The 21,852-nt window shown below is 41.5% G+C and overlaps 1 protein-coding gene across 4 annotated transcripts in view; it reads right to left on the reverse strand.

The window, feature by feature from the left end:
• CLIP2 (CAP-Gly domain containing linker protein 2) overlaps window positions 1–20,481 on the reverse strand; it is a 131,124-nt gene extending 110,643 nt beyond the window's left edge. For 3 of the 4 annotated variants that reach the window (XM_056556436.1, XM_056556435.1, XM_056556433.1), the window contains exon 1: window positions 20,018–20,481. The gene's annotated coding sequence lies outside the window, so the exon portion shown is untranslated. The remainder of the gene's footprint in view (window positions 1–20,017) is intronic. The other variant, XM_056556434.1, reaches the window with a different exon arrangement.
• Window positions 20,482–21,852: the final 1,371 nt, after the last annotated feature.

The raw sequence follows: 21,852 nt of genomic DNA on the forward strand, positions 1-21,852 counted from the left end.
GGGCGCGTCCCGCTATGCGAATCGCATCCCCGCCGGCAATGTCAGTGCAGCGCTCCCGGTCAGCGGGTCTGACCGGGGCGCTGCAGGGAGAGAAACGCCGTGAGCGCTCCGGGGAGGAGCGGGGACCCGGAGCGCTCGACATAACAACAAATCTATCATATTGACAGAAGCTCTCCAGCTATTGTGAAACTACAATTCCCAACTACAACCCTATCCTCTCTGGGAGCTGTAGTTTATCTACAACTTGAAAACAAAGTGTTGAAGACTGGCCTTGCTTAGATTGTAAGCTCTAATGGGCACAATCCTCTTTGTTTAGCTTCGCTGCTTGTAAATGGTGTATTTGCCAGCTCTGTAGAATGTGTTGGCAGCATATAAAAAGTCAATAATGTTATTATTAATCCTATTTAGATATAATAGTGTTCAGAGAGAGTGACATTATCTTAAAAGTTATGGAGACTGAAAATGAAGTTGGTGTCCCATATACCACTGTCGCTGTCACAGTTTCTCCATCAATATAACTGAAGCACCATTGGTATAAATGTCTTCAAGTCTTACAAGATTCAATATACAGCATCTAACAAGATGTTTATTTAAGTCACCTTCCAGAGCAAAACATAAGCAAGGTCAATTTTTATTTTCTTAAGATGCAGCAAACTGCTGGGATAAATAAAAGATACATTTATGTTATGTATGATATATAGAAAGTAGGTGTAATATGTAGGTATAGTACTTTTTTTTTAAATTAAAAAACCAATACACTAATATATTAATATGCCTTCTCTACAACAGCGACTTTACACAGTGACTTTGGCCTGATTAGTTGTGGCCCACAATAGCTGTGTTGCAGTGCCAACAGCAGAGCTTATTAATTTGTATGTTGTTGCAATGTGAACTGCAAGTTACCATGACCCAAAAGTTGTTATAACAACAAAAGGCTGAAAAAGTGACCAAATTCACTCTTATTAGTTGTGATGTGGCACATGTAGTGTGGCCAAAGTCCACACTGCCATGGTCAACACCCATTTTGAAAAGTTTCCCCCCTCACATACACAAATGTGCCACAAACAGAAAGTTAATATCACCAACCATTCCCATTTTATTAAGGTGTATCCATAGAAATGGCCCACCCTGTATTATATGATACATACATATTTTTGCAAAGGATTGAAAAGATTTGAGGTTTTAGTAATGTTATCAAACTCATTTTACTTTGACTTGGTAGATAAGAAAAGAGGAACAAATATTGGCTTTGCAGAAGGGAATGTCATATTTGATTTATTATGCAGAGCTTCAAGCTATACCAGGTCTCTCACTGTATATAACATTTTACCAAGGTGACCCATCAAAGCCATTATTCTTCTCCACTTCAGTACATCCAGGTGTCATGGGATATTTCTATGGAATTTCAGCCAAACAAAAACAATTCATTTGGAATACTACGATCAGAAGCAGTCATGAAAATACTTGGAATTGCTACTTATTTCTATTTGTCTCCTTTGTGTCATTTTATAAATGTTTTTGTACATTTTATGTATGTCCTATATTTGTCTATTTTTGCAAATATGGACACTTCAGACAAAAAAAAACATTACATCTGTTAGTGGATAGATAAAAAAAATGTGTTACCACGTTTGTGTTTTTAATTGATATGCAGTTTGTAGTCTGCAACTAGATTAAAATTTTCTTATGTCGGTGTATAAGTCTACAGTTTGCTGTGGTTTCTCTTTTTCTCTACACCTGTACACAACCAATGTGATTCTGCAAACTGCCTTGTATATGCTTTCCTCCCTATCTACAATCTGTGTGAGTTACTCTTTTCCACACTTTGTCTGCTGGGAGCTGTGCAGCTATCTCTAACAGTGAGAGGATGGAGTACGAAGCCACCACAAAAAGACTAAGCTCTCTGATGGATGACAGATAGAAAGCTGCATTCTAGCTGACTCTGCAAAGGAATAATAGCTGAACATTTTTCATAAAGTCTATCTGGAAGTGCCCATATCTACCCTGAAATTCATGGCCTGCAACAGGTGTGGTACGTGTGGCATGGTTGATTTGTATATGAGATGGAGTACTATTTGAATAACTTGTTTAATTGCAAAATTCACAATGATCCTAGGTACAGACAGATAACCTGCATATCATGTTAATTCCTTTACCATTGTATGTTTGTTTATACCTCCTAATGATTCTGTTTAGTCTCACTGTCATGTTAAAGCCATTGTTGAATTGTGGTGCCAGTGCAGTTGGTTCCAGATAGTAAAGGGAAACTGACAGCTGGTTCACCGACACTATACCCAATACACAGGATTATAGTGCGGGTATATGCCGGGTCCTGCATTCTTTGTGCAAAGCTGGCTATTAGCAATGGAGGCTGATACAATGGGTATCTCAAGAACCGGACCACAGATCCGTGTAAGTGATACCCCATTGTAATCCAGTTCACCCGCACTATAACCATGTGTATTGGGTTTAGTGCGGATGAACCAACTGTCAGTTTCCCTTTAAATTAGAGATTGAGTTGTGGAGTGCCATTTACCCCTTCAGCTGCACCCCACATGCCAAAAGCAGAGAAAGGCCCTCAGTGACACCTCAAGTCTTCTCTGCAGTATGTCAGGATGCAAAGGCTATTTTTTTGACAGGCCATCTAATCAAAAGTAGAATGTAGGCTGTCTAGAAACCACATGTACTTTTCTTTCCATCCTGCTCATAAAGGGATACATCCCCTTTATGTGCAGGTGACTTGCAGATCGCTGTGTGTCTACTCGTAGCAGCGGATTGCCACAATGAGCAGGCAGGCACAGCTGGAGGTACACTGTAAGGTCCATCATCCGCGGATGCGCAGCGCAAAATACACTGCGGATCCGTTCCGTGTGACCCTACCCATATATGGAATTATCTAGCAAACTAATAATTATTGATTCACCATATGTTAACCTAAGCTTTACTATTTTTAATATAGGGAGCCACAAATGTAACACTAGAGTCTCAAACTTGACATATTACATACACCCTTCACAGTTTATATTTACAAATAAATTGTAAAAAAAAATATATGAAAACAAAGAGTTCTAAATATGGATAATAGCAAAAAACATACTGCAACAAATCTGACACAACCTGTTGTTATCCATGAGTGACGTACTGACTCACAGATTTGATACTGCAGATATCAGTATAACTAAATGATTGAATACAGCATCAAATCTACAGAAGATCTACGTGTGAATGTACTCTTAAGCATAAAAGATTTTATTCGAGTCTCTTTAAAGCTTCAAAAAACTTTGGCATCTTGCTTGGCAAATAAGAAGCAATGTACATAAGTGATTTGTATGAAACTGGTATCTCTGTATGAAAGCTATAAAAGGTTTTGAAGACACAAGGCGGACTTGCATCAAAGCGGTGAACTAGACAGCTGGGGCACTTGGAGGTTGTGAAAATGTATCTGTCACAATATAAAGCTGTACTATAGCTTTGATGCCACTGCAGTGTGTCTTTTTATTGTTATCCTACCTTTAGCATTGTCTAGACTACAAATTAAACAGTGGAACTTGCAAAAGCTTTAGGGATGATTTATAAGTGTTAAACTATAAGAAGTGGTTCAAATGATTGCTCATAACATTCACCTCCACAGCCGTTTTATGCTGACATACAAAATCACTAATTGAAAAATTAATGTACAATGGGAGATAGGCTCTGTAGAGGCAAATAGCAGCAAACAGCAGGGGAGGGGGGGGGGATTCATTATTTATGGTCTACTCTCCATGCAGGCCCAGAACACAACTGTTGCAGTGATTTTAATGTGCATGGGACAAAGTCATCAAATGTCTCAATGGAATTTGATTAAAGGGGTACTCCGGGTGAAAACTTTTTTTTATTAATCAACTGGTGCCAGAAATTTAAACAGATTTGTAAATCACTTCTATTAAAAAATCTTAATCCTTCCAGTACTTATTAGCTGCTGAATGCTACAGAGGAAATTATTTTCTTTTTGGAACACAGAGCTCTCTGCTGAATCACGAGCACAGTGCTCTCTGCTGACATCTCTGTCCATTTTAGGAACTGACCTACTCTGGACAGTTCTTAAAATGGAGATGTCAGCAGAGAGCTCTGTGTTCCAAAAAAAAAAAAGAATTTCCTCTGTAGTACACAGCAGCTAATAAGTACTGGAAGGATTAAGATGTTTTAATAGAAGTCATTTACAAATCTGTTTAACTTTCTGGCACCAGTTGATTTAAAAAAAAAAAGTTTTCCACCGGAGTACCCCTTTAATTCTCCACATGGCCAAATTACTTCAGTATGGTACTAGTTTAGATTCTTTTTTTAAGCTGGTGGTAGTTAGTCTGAGATAATGTGTAAAAGAGCTCATGAGCAACAAATTTGTGACTTTTTCCAAAATGCGCACTTGATAAATCACTAACCACTGCAAAAACTCTTCTAAAGCAGTGCACAATGTAGTTATGATTTAAAAACGCTCTAAATGAATAGACGCAGAAGGTCTATACAGGTGGTGCACACTACCAGCCACCCAACAAAGTAGACAACAAAAGTGTTACACCTGTCAAAGTTAAAGTATCAAGGACAAAAACGTATCCCCTAACCGTAGATTGCGAGGGGGGGGGGGGGGTTGAGCGCTGGGGCTACCATGATCACCTGTATGGAGTGACAGCTCTCTTCCACAGTGGCGTGTCACGACCCACTGCCCGAAGCGGGGGCCGCCATGCCCTCTCTATTTAGCTCTATGGGAGAGCCAAAGATTGCTGAACAGCTCTCCATAGAGCTATATGGAGGGGGCGTGGTGGCCCCTGCTTTGACGGGCAGCTATGGAGGAGAGCTGTACAGGAGATCACGGGGGACCCCAGCGCTCGGACCCACCGCAATCTAAAACTGATCCCCTATCCTGCGGATAGGGGATACGTTTTTGTCCACGATACTTCTCCTTTAACTTTTCTGGATTTCTTATATTTCACCCAGGTTACCCTATACAGTATGAGATATGCTCCTCCTGAAACCTGGTAGCTACATATGATAGGTACCTTGGGGAAATATAGCTATTCCCGACCACCATTACAACGGAGGGGACGGGCTAGCGCCGCATGTAACTAGTAGTTTATCTATATAGGGTGCCTCCAGCTGTTTCAATATTACAACTCCCAGCATGCCCTGACAGCCAATAGATGTCAGGGCAAGCTGGGAGTTGTTGTGATGAAACAGCTGGAGGTACCCTGTGTAGATGAACTAAGGGCAGAAGTCCCCCCCCCCAGCAGGCATCAGTGACGTGGTGCCTGCTGGGGAAGTCTGCCTGGTAGTGAGCACACTGCCAGGCAGAAAAAAGCATTTTTAATATAGTAAAAATAAAAATTTAAAGTAGGGAGGGGGTTAGGGATAGACGTGCAATAGGCAGGGACAGAAAAAAAAAATAGGATGGTGGGAGCTACCCTTTAATGCTGCAGATATCCATGTAACTAAATGACTGAACACTGCATCAAATTTGCAGAAGACTAAATAAATTAAATAATTAAAAAATAAATGCAGACTACATCCCATTTAGACATGCCCTTTCCCACTAATGGTGTATCCGCGATCTTGTGCACGTCAAGTCATGTATTTTTCTTCTTCCTTGGAAATTTTCAGACCATGTGTGGTTCTGTTGGCTTATTATATGTACCATGTAAGCTTGGACTCTGACTCACGTTTTGGCTTAAATAACAGTTTTAAAAGACAGAGGAATAGCACTATATTTTATATGGGAATAGTGATGAGCGATAATATCAGACACAATTAACAGTGGCACTGGTTCTATAACAAAAAATATATAACTCCTGGATAACTCCTATAAAATGTAACAATTATGGAATTAGCAGACGTCCATTTCTCTCCCTGATTATGACATACACATATGTTTTGCTGAGACATTCTGGACAGCGGTAAGTATTTTGAGAAAGGACAAACAGCTGCTCCTGTGGTTATATTGTTTAAACAGGGCACACATTCTATATTAGATGAATATGCACATAGACAAAAAAAAAAATGTCATAAAATGGATTAGCTGAGTACAGGCAGAGTTGTGTCATCTGGCAGAACTTTATGTCTACTCTCCACCTCTAATGTCACTTACAAAGCCAGAAGTCTGTTTTCCTCATCTCCACTGCTAGGATTTGCTGCCCCCAATTGTGTTTTTCTACATTTGTTTTGAGGTATTATTATAACATTACGGTGGCTCACTATAGAGTATTATTGCAGCTCTTTATCCTTTTGTATATTCATATACTATGGACCTAGAGTATGGAAGTAGGGAGGGATAATGAGATGTGCACCTGCTGTATCCTTATTTTTTCTGCTCTGTTGCTGGTTTAAGTGCATCTGTCATGAGCTATATAGCCATCTATAAAAAGTCTTAAAAGACATATTAGAGAGTGCTACATATGGATATTCACTAGACATCCTGCTAAAGTTTGGGGTTTGCATATTGCATTCTCCAAAAAAAAACAACCTGAAGGAATCAACTGAGTTTGATACAATCTGTCTGTCTATGGTCTTGGAGTGAAAAAGAATCACAAAGAGAGTTTATAGTGATGCCTACAGACCTTTAGTCAGTGAATCCCACTCAGTGTATCACTAACCTGCCCAACTTAGCTTCTAGGAAGAAGCATTCTCCATGCTCCTTCCCCACACCAATTCTGAGGTCATATAGTGAGTACAGGAAGCTGTATTGTGACTATGAAAAAAGCTTCCTGCCATTGATGAGAGAAACAAGAGCATCCAGGGGGCTATTCCAACTTCTGAAATGCTGTTATACAAATCTGCTCAAAACAATATACACATGGATACAGGGCTGGCCCAAGTCATTGTGCTGCCTGGGTCACGGAGTGAAATGCTGCCCACATAGTTTCCCCACATTAGGTAGCATAGTTTCCCCACATTAGGTAGCATAGATTCCCTACATTAGGTAGCATAGATTCCCCACATTAGGTAGCATAGATTCCCCACATTAGGTAGCAGTTTCCCCACATTAGGCAGCAGTTTGCTCACATTAATTAGCAGTTTTCCCACATTAGGTAGCAGTTTCCCCACATTAGGTAGCATTTTCCCACATTAGGCAGCATAGTTTTCCCATATTAGGTAGCAGTTTTCCCACATTAGGTAGCAGTTTGCCTACATTAAGTAGCAAAGATTCCCCACATTAGGTAGCATAGATTCCCCGCATTAGGTATCAGTTTCCCTACATTAGGTATCAGTTTCCCCACATTAGGTATCAGTTTCCCCACATTAGGTAGCAGTTTCCCCACATTAGGTAGCAGTTTCCCCACATTAGGTAGCATAGATTTCCCACATTAAGTAGCAGTTTCCCCACATTAGGTAGCAGTTTCCCCACATTAGGTAGCATTTTCCCCACATTAGTCAGCATAGTTTTCCCATATTAGGTAGCAGTTTCCCCACATTAGGTAGCAGTTTCCCCACATTAAGTAGCAAAGATTCCCCACATTAGGTAACATAGATTCCCCATATTAGGTATCAGTTTCCCTACATTAGGTATCAGTTTCCCCACATTAGGTAGCAGTTTTCACACATTAGGTAGCAGTTTCTCCACATTAAGAAGCAGTTTCCCTACATTAGGTATCAGTTTCCCCACATTAGGTAGCAGTTTCCCCACATTAGGTCGCAGTTTCCCCACATTAGGCAGCACAGTTTCCCCACATTAGGCTGCATAGTTTTCCCAAATTAGGTAGCAGTTTCCGCACATTAGGTAGCAGTTTCTCCATATTAGGTAGCATAGTTCCACCACCCCCTCCCCCCCCCCCCGACCCACACAGACACACTTACCTGGCCTGCACAGCACTTCTCTCCGGCAGTGGCTTGACGAGTGACAGCACTCACGTCCTTCTGCGCGGGTCTGCAAAGGGAAGTCACTTGCGCAATGTCCCTCGTCAGACCTGGGCCGGCCGGCTGAAGGCTCACCATGTTAAAGTAGCTACTGTGCTATTAGTGCTACTGTGCTGCACCGGTGCCGCAACCACTTTAGAACAGTGAGCAGCAGCGGCGCAGCGGCAGGGCTGGCCCGACCATGGACCCAGGTGGCACAAAAAAAAGAGGCAGCAAAGTGCAGCCCCTGATAAAATGCCACCTGAGACTATAGGGCTGGCCCTGCATGGATAGGTCAGCACATATATATATGAAGTGCTGTTGATACTTTTCAGACTTTCATCGGTTGTCATTGTTAGAATAATTTATACTCAGAACACAACAACGTATACAAACGTTACAAACAAATATTAAGACATGTAAATACATAATGGACATAAGAAAATAAAGTACTGGAAAATAAAAAACAAATAGTATTTTTCTGTTTATGGGCTTGTCTGCCAATGTACTGAAACTAGGTCATATCCCAGAGTGCAGGCGAAAAGAACATAAGAACACTGCAACAGTGGGAGGTCATCATAACTGAGGATTATACCTGGTAGAGAGGTTAATAGAGATGAGAGAAGAAAAGCAGAAAAGTGGTCACAGAATTACATTTTTAAGGGTGCATGACCTGAAATAGTGGTGAGCAGAGAGTGGAGCATTTCCTGCTCCCCTCTCGATACATAGGAAGTGCCCACTCAGTGACCAGCCTCTGCCAGTAAATCACTGAGCAGTGGAATGCCACCAGCATGGGATCGGTGGCAGATAAGGAAATGTTTCTATATTCATCCCTGATAATGATTAAAAACTTCATTCTAAAGAAAACCACTGCAAAGTAAAAACAACATATATTTTAAGGGACTGAACTAGTGATGAACAAGACTGATCTACTAGAGCCTGATATTAGAACTTGTTTACAATGAACAGCACTTATGACATAAGAATGGGATCTATCATACAGTCAAATCACGTCCAGCCAATTTTTAGGGTGTTTCCCTAAAAAGCAAGAATATGCTGATGACAATTCCCAACAGATCTATGAGGATATTCTATAAAGATGGAACATAAGTTCCATATAACCATATCTAGTGCACAACTGCTTTTTACTCCCTTGCTCAGCAGTGCCTACAGTATTTTATGAAATATTCCCCTTGTGGTTAGCACATAACATTAAGTAAGTCAAATGACCTGATGAAGAGGGGGTCCCACCCCCCTCGAAACGTGTTTTTTACACTACCTTGTCACTCGTTTTGTTTTTTGCATTATATTTTTGTGCTTTGGGCAAATAAAGCCTATTATCCTGCATCAATACCTGAGTATTCTCTTAGTCCTTTATACTATGCAACACACTCGTGGAGAAGAGCCTATATCAGTAGTCCTTTTTCCCTTCTCACACGCTGAGAAATTCCGCTGTAAGTCAAATGACATACCTACTCCTAACTACTTTAGCTTTGTAATGTATCACTAAAATGAATCTTCTTTCCTCACTCTTCACACCAAAATTCAGATAAATGTTCATAGATCAACTATTTAAGTGTATGGCCAGCTTGAGAGTGATTTAAGTAATATGGAGTGAATTTCTACAGCACACCATTCACCTGCATCAATGCTGATGAAAGCCATGTTAACAATCTTTATTCCTCTTATACTTCTGGATGTCAGTGGAGCCATGGAGGATGGTTTGTATGTTTAGGCCGTTCAAGTCACATACTGCATAACCTTCCTGTCTAGCTTGTTCATAAACAGCAATGCAGGAAGATGGGGCCCAATGCAGGGAAGGGACAGAATATCTAGTTTTGGTTCAGTTGTCATTCATAAAGCCAGACCTTTGCAGAAACATTGAGCACCATACAATTCCAATTTCAATGCTTTGAAATTAACATTTTAATGTTTGCAAATTCCTAGTTCAGAACACAGAAACAGCTGCACTATCATAGCTTTTACTGCCATACTAGAAAGCAAGAAAACAGCAATGATGTGTGATTGCAGCTTACTGCGTTGTCTAATGGGAGTCTAATGTAATGTGTTATCCACTTTCTGCTGCTATGGCCCTCTCCTATCCTTTACATAGGCTGAAGTGTATAAGCAAAAGCTCACTCTGACTTGAGTACAATGTAGTGATGACATCCATTACTGCCAAAACAGAATGATACAAGCTATGCATAACTAAACCAGTAGTAAGAAAACAAGATAACCAGGTCACTGTCACACATATAATGGACCTACAGGGATGCTGAAGATCATTATTCATTAACAAAGTGTGAAACAGATACAATTCCCATTCAGGCTGTCATCACATACTGATTTAGTTAGAAAACTAAATTTAGAATGGGTTAACCATTCCAGGAAAGCATGCCTTGGCTTTCCTTCAACAGGAAATAATAGTTTATCATTGCTTCTTGTCATCTCTGCCCCAATGTGTACTATACCCTCCATGTGCCATACGCTGTCATTTGGGGAAGGCAGAGCTGAGTGGGTCTTGTCATCTCATACTAGGATAAATAGTGAGACACATGCATGTAATTAAAGTACAGGAAGTCACTGAGCCTAAACACTCTTCCATTATTGTAAATGTGAGTCACCAGAGTGGTGCAATCCTGTAAAATTATAGCAGGATGTCGTTTTTAGTCATTTTCTTCTGAATATAAACTCCGAACTTATATAAACTATTAAAATAATATGTAGCAACTCACAAGAAGACTGGTGTAAGACCACCTGGTCCACCTAGTCAGCGATTCTATACATTTTTGTCATCTAAGGACAGATATATGTTCATCCCAGACATGTTTACATTCACAATTACTGTTAATTCACCAACCACATCTGCCGGAAGTTAGTTCCAAATATCTACTACTCTTACAGCAAAATATTTTCTGACATTGCTTCTGAGCTTCCCCAACTAACCTTAGATTATGAATGTTCTTGTGTTTAGTTTCCTTCCTGAACTTTATTTAACCCTTTTATATCCCCCTTTTCCTTTTTTTATACAGATTTAAAGGGGTACTCCGCCTCTAGACATCTTATCCCCTATCGAAAGGATAGGAGATAAGATGTCAGATCGCGGGGGTCACGCCGCTGGGGACCCCCGGGATCTCGGTTGTTGCACCCACCTGTTGCGGCTTCCGGCAGCGCTGGAGGCTCTCATCCTAAAGCCTCACGACCACGGTGACGGGAGATCATGATGTCATGACTCTGCCCTGTGTGCCGTCACGCCCCGCCCCCTCAATGCAAGTCTATGGGAGGGGGCGTGCCACGCCCCCTTCCATAGACTTGCATTGAGGGGCGGGGCGTGACATCACACGGGGGAAGAGTCGTGCGGTCACAATCTTACGTCACCGTGGTCGGGAGACGAAGCAGCAGCCGAGATTCCGGGGCGTGACGTCACACGGGGGCAGATTCGTGAGGTCACAATCTCACGTCACCGTGGTCAGGAGCCGAAGCAGCAGCCGAGATCCCGGAGGTCCCCAGCGATCTGACATCTTATCTCCTATCCTATGGATAGGAGATAAGATGTCTAGGGGCGGAGTACCACTTTAAGTCCAAAAAAAAAAAGAGACAAAGAAATAGCAACTGACCCGTCCTCAAATTATATCTTTTCGTAGAAATAGACAAACATAAAAGCACTCCTGAATTCTATTTATTAATTCTATTTAAACAATGATACTGAATATTTCTCTATAAATGACAAACAATAACAATCTTAACACCATTGAAACTGAGAAGATTGAGCAACCAAATAGGGGAGGTCTACAGAGAGTGTAACTGGCAGCTGTGACTATGTAGTGCAGACTGCATACTCACTGAATACAAATGAGGCATTCCAGAACTGGACTAGTTTTGTATCAAAGCTCATTCAGAGGAAAACACATTCTCTCATGGACAAATATCAATGCACCCTGTCTATCCTGCCAGTAACAAAGAGATGTTTTCCACATTTCCACATTACCATAACAGACCAGTAATACAAAGTGTTCTGTAAAATACTGAACAGTGGTCTTTATCACCCCTTGACATGTCTCCCTTAAATATTAGATTGGTACATATCTTAAATGCAACCACTTTGTCAGACAAGGATTTTACAAACATGAAGATCACTGTGACACGCTTTTGGCTCACAGTCCTCATGACCCCAAAAACTTATTTAGACTCATTTTCTCTCCCTTTTCTCTCATAGGAACAGAGAGACCTACTGGGAGAACCTATTATGGAAGAAGGGGTTTCCATAGCAGTGTCCTCTTTACCAAATTACAGACCTCCAGGGCCTGATTGACTCCCAGTTGAGTTCAAAGTTACTGAGAAGATATTATTCCCTGCCTCTTAAAAACTACCATCTTTAATGACTATAGATAGTATTGTAGCCACCCATAACCTGATAAGGGATGCAATTGATTGTGGTTTTACCATTTTTCTGTGCAGGTAGACATCAGCATTTCTAGCCCAATTTTTTGCCTATCTTGACCAAAATGTTTTTTGTTTTTTTTTGGCCTGGTAATTCAGCTATTAATAATCTGAGATGACTTTTTCACAACATGCAAACCTCACACAATAACACTGAACATCCTTGGAACTGAAGTTCTTCAGTTTAATTGCAATATCTGTGGACAGTCCTTGAGAAATGTTGCTTTTCACTAAGTTTTTTCAAAAGGGTGCATCACTAATATTAGTCTATAATGCAAAATACTTATTATTTTGGCCGCTGAAAATTATCGGAGGAAAATGGGGTTATCAGCTTGGGGTTTGCGACTAGGGCAAACCTTGTGGCAGGGGTGGGGCAAGACAGATAGACACACTTATCCTTGACAGGGCCAGAAGCAGGAGGTGCCATAAGTATTTTATCCTACACTGCGCTGGAGAGGGGTCAAGGTAGGACTGAGCTGTGATGAAATTGTGGCTGAAGGACCTTTGATGATGACATAGAGTAGGTGGGGCTGAAGTGTGATGCGATTGTGAGTGAAGGACCTGCCATGATGATGTGGGGAAGGTGGGGCTAAGCTGGAGGGGGCTGTAAAGATTTTTTTTAAAAAGGACAACTAAAGGGGTACTCCACTGCCACAGCATTTGGAACATTTTGTTCTGAACGCTGGGTGCGGGCTGCAGGGGTTCGTGACATCATGGCCACGTCCCTCGAGAAATCACGCCACACCCCCTCAATGCAAGTCTGTGGGAGGGGGCATGGCAGTCACAACCCCTGCAGCCCGCACCCAACATTGGGAACAAAATGTTCCGAATGCTGGGGCAGTGGAGTACCCCTTTAAGTTTTGTAAAAGGGGCAGTATTATAGGTTGCAAATCACTGCTCCATAGTTACTGGCAGTAAGCCATGAATAAACTTTGAGCATGTACTGCTGTAGAGCATTTATCGGCAACCTGTGGCTCGGCAGTTGGTGCAGAACAACAACTACCAGCATGTCCTGACAGCCAAAGGCTTTACTATAGCAGTACATGCACTTTATTTATTACTGCCTCTTATGCATTGCTGGTAGTTGTCATTGCCTCTTGGGAGTTGTACCGTTGCACCAGCTACAGAGCCACAGGGTGCACTTCACTGATCTATAGCACAACCTGTTGAGACTTGCAGTTTTGGGTCAGTTTAGGTTTTCAACCAAGTACTTACAAAATTTTTGGTTTTGGGCCCAAATTTTAAGTTCGGTACACCACTACTTATTATATCTGAGCTGTGGGCGACACCCTGGCGATCTGTAATCCAATTGATTAATGACCTTGTGGCATATTCTCATTCTCACATTACCTGGTCTAAATCTGCTTATATTTTCCCAATATATATTTCTAATCCAGTAAGCTTCAATGCTTGATGGTGTCAACTAAAAGTACTTACAGTACCTTGGTGAGTAGGGATGTCCCGATACCATATTTTTTAAGAACAAGCACGAGTACCGATACTTTTTTTTATAGTACTTACTAATACCAATTACCAATACTTTTTTTTCAATGCCATGTGATAGGGTTTTTTTAAAGTATTTTTTTTATGGGAAAAAGGACATTTTAAAGGACTTTTTGAAAAGGGAGTAATTCAAACTTTTATTAGGGAAGGGGAAATTCACATATATTATTATTGTTATTATTACATTTTTATTATTACATTATTATTGTTATATTATTATTACATCTTTTTCACAATTTTTTAGTCCCCATAGGGAACTATTACATGCAATCTCCAGATCGCATACAATGATCAATTCTATTTCATATCATAGCATTGATCAGTGTTATTGGCACTCCTTTCTTGCTGCCTGCAATGGCTGGCTGCAGTATAGAAGTGAGCACAGTAAGGGACCTCCGGCCGTCCTCTCAGCTGATCGGGACACCACAATTTCACAGTGGTGATCCTGATCAGCATCCCTGAGCTAACCAGCAGTTAATCTCAGGACTTTTAGATGCCACAATCAACTTTGATCGCGGCATCTAAAGGGTTAAATAGCCACAGGTCTAGACTGACACGCGCTCAGCTGCTGAACACGATGCATAGTTGGTAGTGTGCACAAGGCACCTCCGTGATACCTGCCAGCAGGTATAGGATTAGGTATTATGGACATTTGCACTCATACAAGCACTCATACAAATGTCTAATATCAGTACCGATACCATCAGTATTGGGACATCCCTATTGGTGAGAGGATGAATAAGTGCACTGGACTACTACCCGTCCTGTCATAAATCACTCAGACCTGTCAAGACTGGTACACACCATGTGTACCTTTAAAAAAAAAAAAAAAAAACTAAAAATCTAAAAATAAAAAAATCTATAATACTGGAAAGCTCTGTAAACTAAATGTACTTGACATCATTTTTCTGTTTGACTACTAACTTTCATATAACTTTAAAGTCGGAGTATGAAGTATAATTCACTTGTCATGTACTAAAAGGATTGCTTCATCACAGACATTGGTGGCAGATTGCTTAGATATAGCTGGAGTCTGACCTTTGTTACCTTGCCTAGCAACACCTTCCTGGTGCTACTGCCACTTCACTTTAGTGATCAATGATGGTCCACACTGTTCAAATGTGGATTCCATAACTTAACAATACACCACTTATGTCTGTAGAGTCAACCCCTTCAGTAATATGGGCTTTTGATGGAGAACTGTCTGAACCGACTGCACTTAATGATTCTGGTTCTCACAGAAGTCTAAGGAAAAAGTATTCCTTTACAAATAAATTATCAACAACTTTGATAAGAAAAATATACTGTATAAAACATACTGAATGTAAAGTAGTAGCTGAGTGCAGCTGACAGCTGCTGTGGTGTCAAGATGATGGCGTTTCTCACACCCTGACAACAAGATTAAGTGCGAGACTGATAATATCTGCTAAAAATATTTTATGATCCGGTAGCTTCAGGTCAAATGAACAACCTAACATGCTAAATATAAAAACACATCCCTGTCTATATATGATACAAGCATCAGGAAAACTATTGGTAGAAATATGTCAATAATTTATACAAATATCAAATTCCAATTTTTACTAATACCATCATTATAATAAAAGACCTTATAATATTTCAAATGTTGTCACAACCTATACATTACAACCACACTGATAATAGTGATTGACTTACTAAAACCTTATAAGCAGGTCAGAAAAAGAAAGGCCTAGAGGAGGCGCCTTGTGTGTTACCCTTGGATAACAGAGAAAAGGAGGGAGGAGAGTCAAAGACTCTATAGAGTGGCCGCTCACCTTGAGTGCATGTATAATATGCATATAACCTCAAATTGAGGTGCAATAGATCCCGTGCAGGCCCAAGGTATCAGGAAATAGCAAAAGGAAATCCTGATATGAAGCTTAATGGACAATGGAAAATGACCTTGATGGAGGCGCCCAGGTATCCAGGAAAAAGTATCATAACCAGGTAGAGGATGTGAAGTAAAGATCTTGTTTATTAAGTCAATAAAACAAGTTAAAACAATAATTTGTTTCGGGGTGTTGCACATTATCAATCTAAAGAAGGGGTTGCTACACCCCGAAATGCGTCATTGTTTTAACTTGTTTTATTGATTCAATAAACAAGATCTTTACTTCACATCCTCTACCTGGTTGTGATACTTTTTCCTGGATATCTGGGTACCTCCATCAAGGTCATTTTCCATTGAGATAACATTTCTAGCAGTCAAATCCATAGACCAATTTTTATTTTTGGAAACATCAATGAGATGGGTCACAAATTAAGTTGAGCAGGGGTATAACCTTCGTGACCACAGTTGTTGGGCTTCAAATTCCTGTTCTTGGCCAGAGAGGAGGTGGACCTGAGCTGTCTTTGTCCATAGGGATCACTGTCACAATATGTCAGATAAGTGCAAGCAGAGTTTTTCACCAAAAAACATGCAGAAAATTGTGTACAAAGCGTGCCCATTGTTTTAAATTAGAATAATCGCCCACATTTACGATGTACCTGGCAGCATGTAGTTATGTGTAGTAACAAATATAAATGGACAAGGTCTGTCTCATTGGCTTGAGTTATGGCCACTTTTGCAGTCCTAAGTTGGTGGTCGCACTTGTGCAGTAGTTGCCTGCCTGGCCACCTCACTCAGACTCCAGTAAAATACATTGGATGACTTCCAGAATTGCACTTTTGCTGGGGAGCAGTCCTGCTCATCTATTGTCTATTTAAATAGTCTGTCAGTCTGTGTTTTATCATATGATGCTGCTTTTCAGAATAAACAACAAAACAAAGCAAGAAGTGTTAGTATGTTATGCCAGCAGCACTTGGGTGGAGCAGGAACGGATTAAAGGAGTATTCCGGGACGGAGTGACACAACATACTAACAGTAACACTGTGACGTTTTCGGCTCCAACAGCTGCTGCTACTCAGCCAATCGCAGGCCGAGGTGGGACTTCGCTGCGGCCGGTGATTGGCTGAGTGCAGTATGACTCACCGACCACCGACAACCAGGAAGTGGATCGTGGCGGAGGCCGGAGCGGGTTACCGAAGGCACCGGGGGAGCGACGGAAGGTATGTACCTCTTTATTTTTTCTACTGACGGCAGTATGAATGTCAGTTTTCCCATCCGAGAGTACTCCTTTAAGAGCATTATAGGTCTGGTGCTGAGGATTTTGTTGGTCTGTACCTTAAGTAAGACCAGCATGCCAACCGAAAGCTGAATGGGATCAGCGCTGGATCAGAGGTGAAGGTAAGTAACAGTTTGTTATTTTAATTAATTTAAGGCCTTAAAACATGGACAACCCCTTCAAAAATAGTAATTGTAAAATGTGAATGCTACATAATTTTACTACTGGAAACAAAAGTTAGGTGCGACCAATGCATTGCAATAGTTGGATTTTGCACAATAAGTCGAAGGCCACTCATTTATGGAAACTTTAGGACTGTGATGCAAGTGAGTGATACAGGTGGGTGTCCAGAAGTCTTAGCATAGCCCCAGACTCTCTCCCTCTCTGCAATGTCAGAGTGGCTCTGGCAGGTGGCAGTGATCAATGGAAAGGCATGCCAGGCTCTTTTCACTCCTGCTTCGCTCCATTTTGGCAAAGACATGAGCCAGTCCCCATTAGGAGTGTGTTTTTGCAGACGTGCCTGTGGACAACATGTCTACTACCAACAGCATTGCTCTAGAAGCAGTGGAACAGTAGTAAAAGTAGTGGCCTCCGGCTGTGGCCATAGTGTATACAGGGGAGACGAAAGCCCATCCAGCCCCTGATTCAATAAAATATTAATTGCTGTGTGACTTTGCACGTATGTGCTGTCATTTTTGTCGGGCTGGAGCTGGGCCTATTTTATGTAGGGACCTGGAGCTGCAGCTCCATCAGCCCCTTCCTTAAGCTTGCCCTGCAGGTAAAGTCATTGGTTTGCAGACCTCTGTCCCAAACTAGTAACTAGTAACTTGAAGTTGCAATTTGTAGAAGAACTCGATTTGTCCGATGCACTTAAAAACTCTTTTATTGTGACACAGGTGGAACACACATTCTTCCCATGTAATACCTGTGCCGCAATAAAAGAGTTTTTAAGTGCATCGGGCAAATCGAGTGCCGTGGTTCTTCTACAAATTGTAATTTGGGAGAAAACTTGTTAAAAAGAAGTGCAAAGAAACAAAGAAAACAAGCTCTGATACACGCATTTTAGAGGGAAAAATAAATTATCTAACTTTGTTATCTTAAACAAGTGAGATAGAACTACCTCTTTAAGCCTAAATCCTCAGCAAGAAACTGGTAAAATTAAAAATGCTTGACTCTTCCCCACATTCATTCTTGGGTGAGCTGAACCTTCTAAGGTTATGCGATAGGAATAGCCTTAATATAATAACTATTTATTCTATGTGTATTGAAAACACTGTATGATAAAACAACACACATAATGAAATAAAGAATGCAGCATTATGCTAGACAAAAGTTGAATTTCCTTGATTGGATTTGGCACTTGAGAAGCATACAGAGAGACAGGAAGTAATTGCACCACTTATTGCGGAGCTTGGCCTGTATTCCCAATCTATGGAATTAGCTGTAAGAAATGTTTACCCGCCTCCATCAGAACTGAATTACAACATAATCTCCTGCAGCTACTTTAACCCAGAATCTAGGATGTGTAATTCTTTTAAATAAAAGTTCATGTCCTACTTCATCTCAGTTACATTACAGGAATGGTGGCGAAGGCAAAAGTCTTCTGTAAATTTTAGGGCCCTTGCATGACACCATGAGGGAGTAATATATGTTATATATGGGCATTCTCACCTAGGAAGAAAATTCTATGTTAAAATAATAGGGTTGGCATTAAAACTAAGTGACAACCCAGCATAATATTAACAATAGGTAATTAAATATTGATACTTATTATGCTATATGAAATACACAATATATACAAATACACAATATACACATACAATATGGCTCGGATGCTGCATTTTCAAACTGTTATGCCATTAAGGATGTAAAAGTCTGACTGCAGAGTCATTCTGACATCAGGTCTAATATGCCAAAAATGGGTCCTCCCTATTGGGATGGCCCAGCAGTTTCCAGTCTAGGAGGCTTCCTCATCTAAGTGGCCCTGGATTTGGCATTAATATATCTGCTTACTCATATGCAGAACAAACAGATGAGGGCAGCTTTGCCTCCTTGTTCTTTGGGTGGATATACAGTCAACCAGGTGGTTATTCAGTCAGAAACCCTACACTTTGACAAAAAATGTCAACATTTTTGGTTAAGTAAAAGACCAACATAATGAAAATATCAAGAGAAGAGCTCAAAGGAGAAATGTGTAAATGAGGACTGCTGCATTATCATCTAGGATACAGTAATGTGTCAGCCACGTTTTCCCACAGAGCTTTGTCAGAAAGATTTATGTATGATGGGTCAGATGTCTTTCCAGGAGTTACACATTTAACTTGCAACAAAATTTGCTACACAGAATAAACTAGAATAAAACACATAAACCTATGTCTAGACCACATGGTTTGGATCTAGAGCTGTGCCTGCCACAACAGAAGAAGCTGCACATCACTAAAGACAAGTCACATTGCTACATAATATCCCCACATGGACTATGTTACATTTTCTATGAGAAGGGCAAAGAAGTAGCAACAATGGCCACTAATAGTTTATAGTACAATGGTGTTCATACTCAACCAATTCTACCTACTGCTCCTTATACTATATGTACACATCTATTATTTTTAGTGAGGATGGAAATATATGCATTTCCATCTATTATCTATCATACTGTCTATATTATCTAGTCACATCCTTTCATTCTGTCCATTATCTATAGGCTACATCTTAGTAACCATGTATTATTGATGGAATGTTTTCCAGAGCTCTTCCTGCTTATGACAATAACAGATGCATTGTCTTGTAAGCATATAGCAGGAATATAAAATGTCATTTTCATTCTTCTATAGGAGAAAACAGCCTCCTTCCCATCTGCTGTCTATCTTAATGTTACTAGATCCTGATCAGACCCCCGTGATGGTCCACAGCCGGCCAGCAGCATGCCCAGTGTGTCTGCCAGGCAGCATGGAGCAGAGCACCGGTGCCACGCCGGCTGCATCCTACCTCCTTTGTTGCAGATCTCGGAGGGTTGCTGGTAACTCCCCTACACACCCTTGCCATGCCCACCCTACTACCCGAGCAATGCCCGCAGATCATGCCCTTACCTCTTTACATGTCAGCATCCACTGAAGCCTGGGTATCAGATGTGGAGAGTCCCAGCCCTGCAGTCAGCCCCTTGCTCTCTAAGCCCAGCCACTCCCTGCAGGCAAAGGACTCAACGTGGGGGAGGAAGCAGTGGCCAGAGTGGGCACAGCAGTGACAGCAGCTGCTCACTATGGCCACAGGGTGCAGATCATACCTTGTCCTTCCTGGGATTCATGAAGGGCACGTCCAAATGCCAGGCAGCAGTCAGGGCTTGTGGACAGCACTGTGTGGCATCCCATGCCCTGTGTCTAGTCCTTACAATGTGTGCTGTGGATGCCCTCCCTGCCTGTCTCAGATGCTCTCAGTCTGCATTACTGAATGTATGAAACAAAAGAGGAAGCAGAGGGGAGATCGCCAGTCACAGGGAGGAGGAGGAGGGGAGATCCAGCTGTTTTTATGAGCCAGCACAGAATGGAGACTTCTGGTTCCCAGACCGGCAATTTTTTTTAAAAGCCAGGAGGGAGGGCAGATTTCTGTGAGGATCAGATTTCCTCAGCCACAAAAAAAAAAAAAAAAAACATTGCTGCTCCTCCTATAAGCCATGGTCAGGGATGTAAAACATTGCCATGTTGGAGGCATGGCCTTACTATTCAGCATTGTTTTGGTCAGAGTATTTACAATAATATCTTTAACATAAACAGTCTAATAATAATGATGTGAAAACACTCAACCCTGGGGGATAGTTTAGAACACAGCTTCTCTTTATGCTATTCAAGGCAGATTTCTATCACCGATGTATAGTATTTTCATATGTTTGGGCTATATAATCGAGAGCTAAAATAGAAATCCGAACACCACACAGCATTTCGCAGAAAAAATGCCTTTTATTTTATCAAAAATGCTGTGGCCAGATGTTAAATTTGTGTCTATGGTGAAATGTGCTACATAGAAATTGTTATAGTAAGAGGCATTTTGCACTGTTTTTGAGGAGGCTGAAGTTGGTTTGTATTTTTTTTTTTTAAATAGTGCATTATGCTTTGAGTGTTTTTTAGTGTTTACCTACTAAAAAATGCATTTGCCAGTGTCCAGGCTTTTTTTTTTTTCTATTAGCTTATTTATTTTAATAAGTCGGGGGCAAAATCAGATAAACAACATTGAGCTACAGAGAAGCAATCGGTCATACCATTGGAGTCCCTGAAGAAGATTAACCTGTTCAGGACGTAGGGCGTGTGCATACGCCCTGCATCCCCAGTCCTTAAGGACGTAGGGCGTATGGATACACCCGTGGGAATTCCGGTCCCCGCCGCTAGCCGGTTGGGGACTGGACCCGGATGCCTGCTAAAATCATTCAGCAGGCATCCCAGCACATCACCAAGGGGGTCCTTAAACCCCCCATATCGGCGATCGGAGAAAATTGCATGTCAATTCAGACATGCGATTTTCTCCTATTCTGGACTAATTGGGTCTCTGGTGACCCGATCACCCGGAAAATCGGGACGATCGGAGCTGTCAGTGACAGCCCCGATCATCCTGAGTTACAGGAGCGAGGTTGCAGCGCTGCGATCTCCTCCTATCCCCTGCCATTAGTCAGAAATTAGTTCTTACCAATGGCAGTGCACGACAGAGGGTTGCCATGGAAACCCCCCGCTCTGCCCACCCCTGGATGTCGGGCAGAGACGGGGGGAGAAGATGGCGGCCGGTACCTGGAAAGAAGATGCCGTGGGGACCGCCGATCATCGGTGGAGACAGCAGAGATCAGCGGCGCAGGTAGGGAAGCAACGGCCGGGGAGGGGGGGGGGGGGCGGGGGAGGAAGGTGGCAGTAAAGCGAACTTTACTGCTGCCCTCCTAGTGGTT

Source organism: Hyla sarda, chromosome 2 (assembly GCF_029499605.1).
Source record: "Hyla sarda isolate aHylSar1 chromosome 2, aHylSar1.hap1, whole genome shotgun sequence".
Taxonomy (NCBI): domain Eukaryota; kingdom Metazoa; phylum Chordata; class Amphibia; order Anura; family Hylidae; genus Hyla; species Hyla sarda.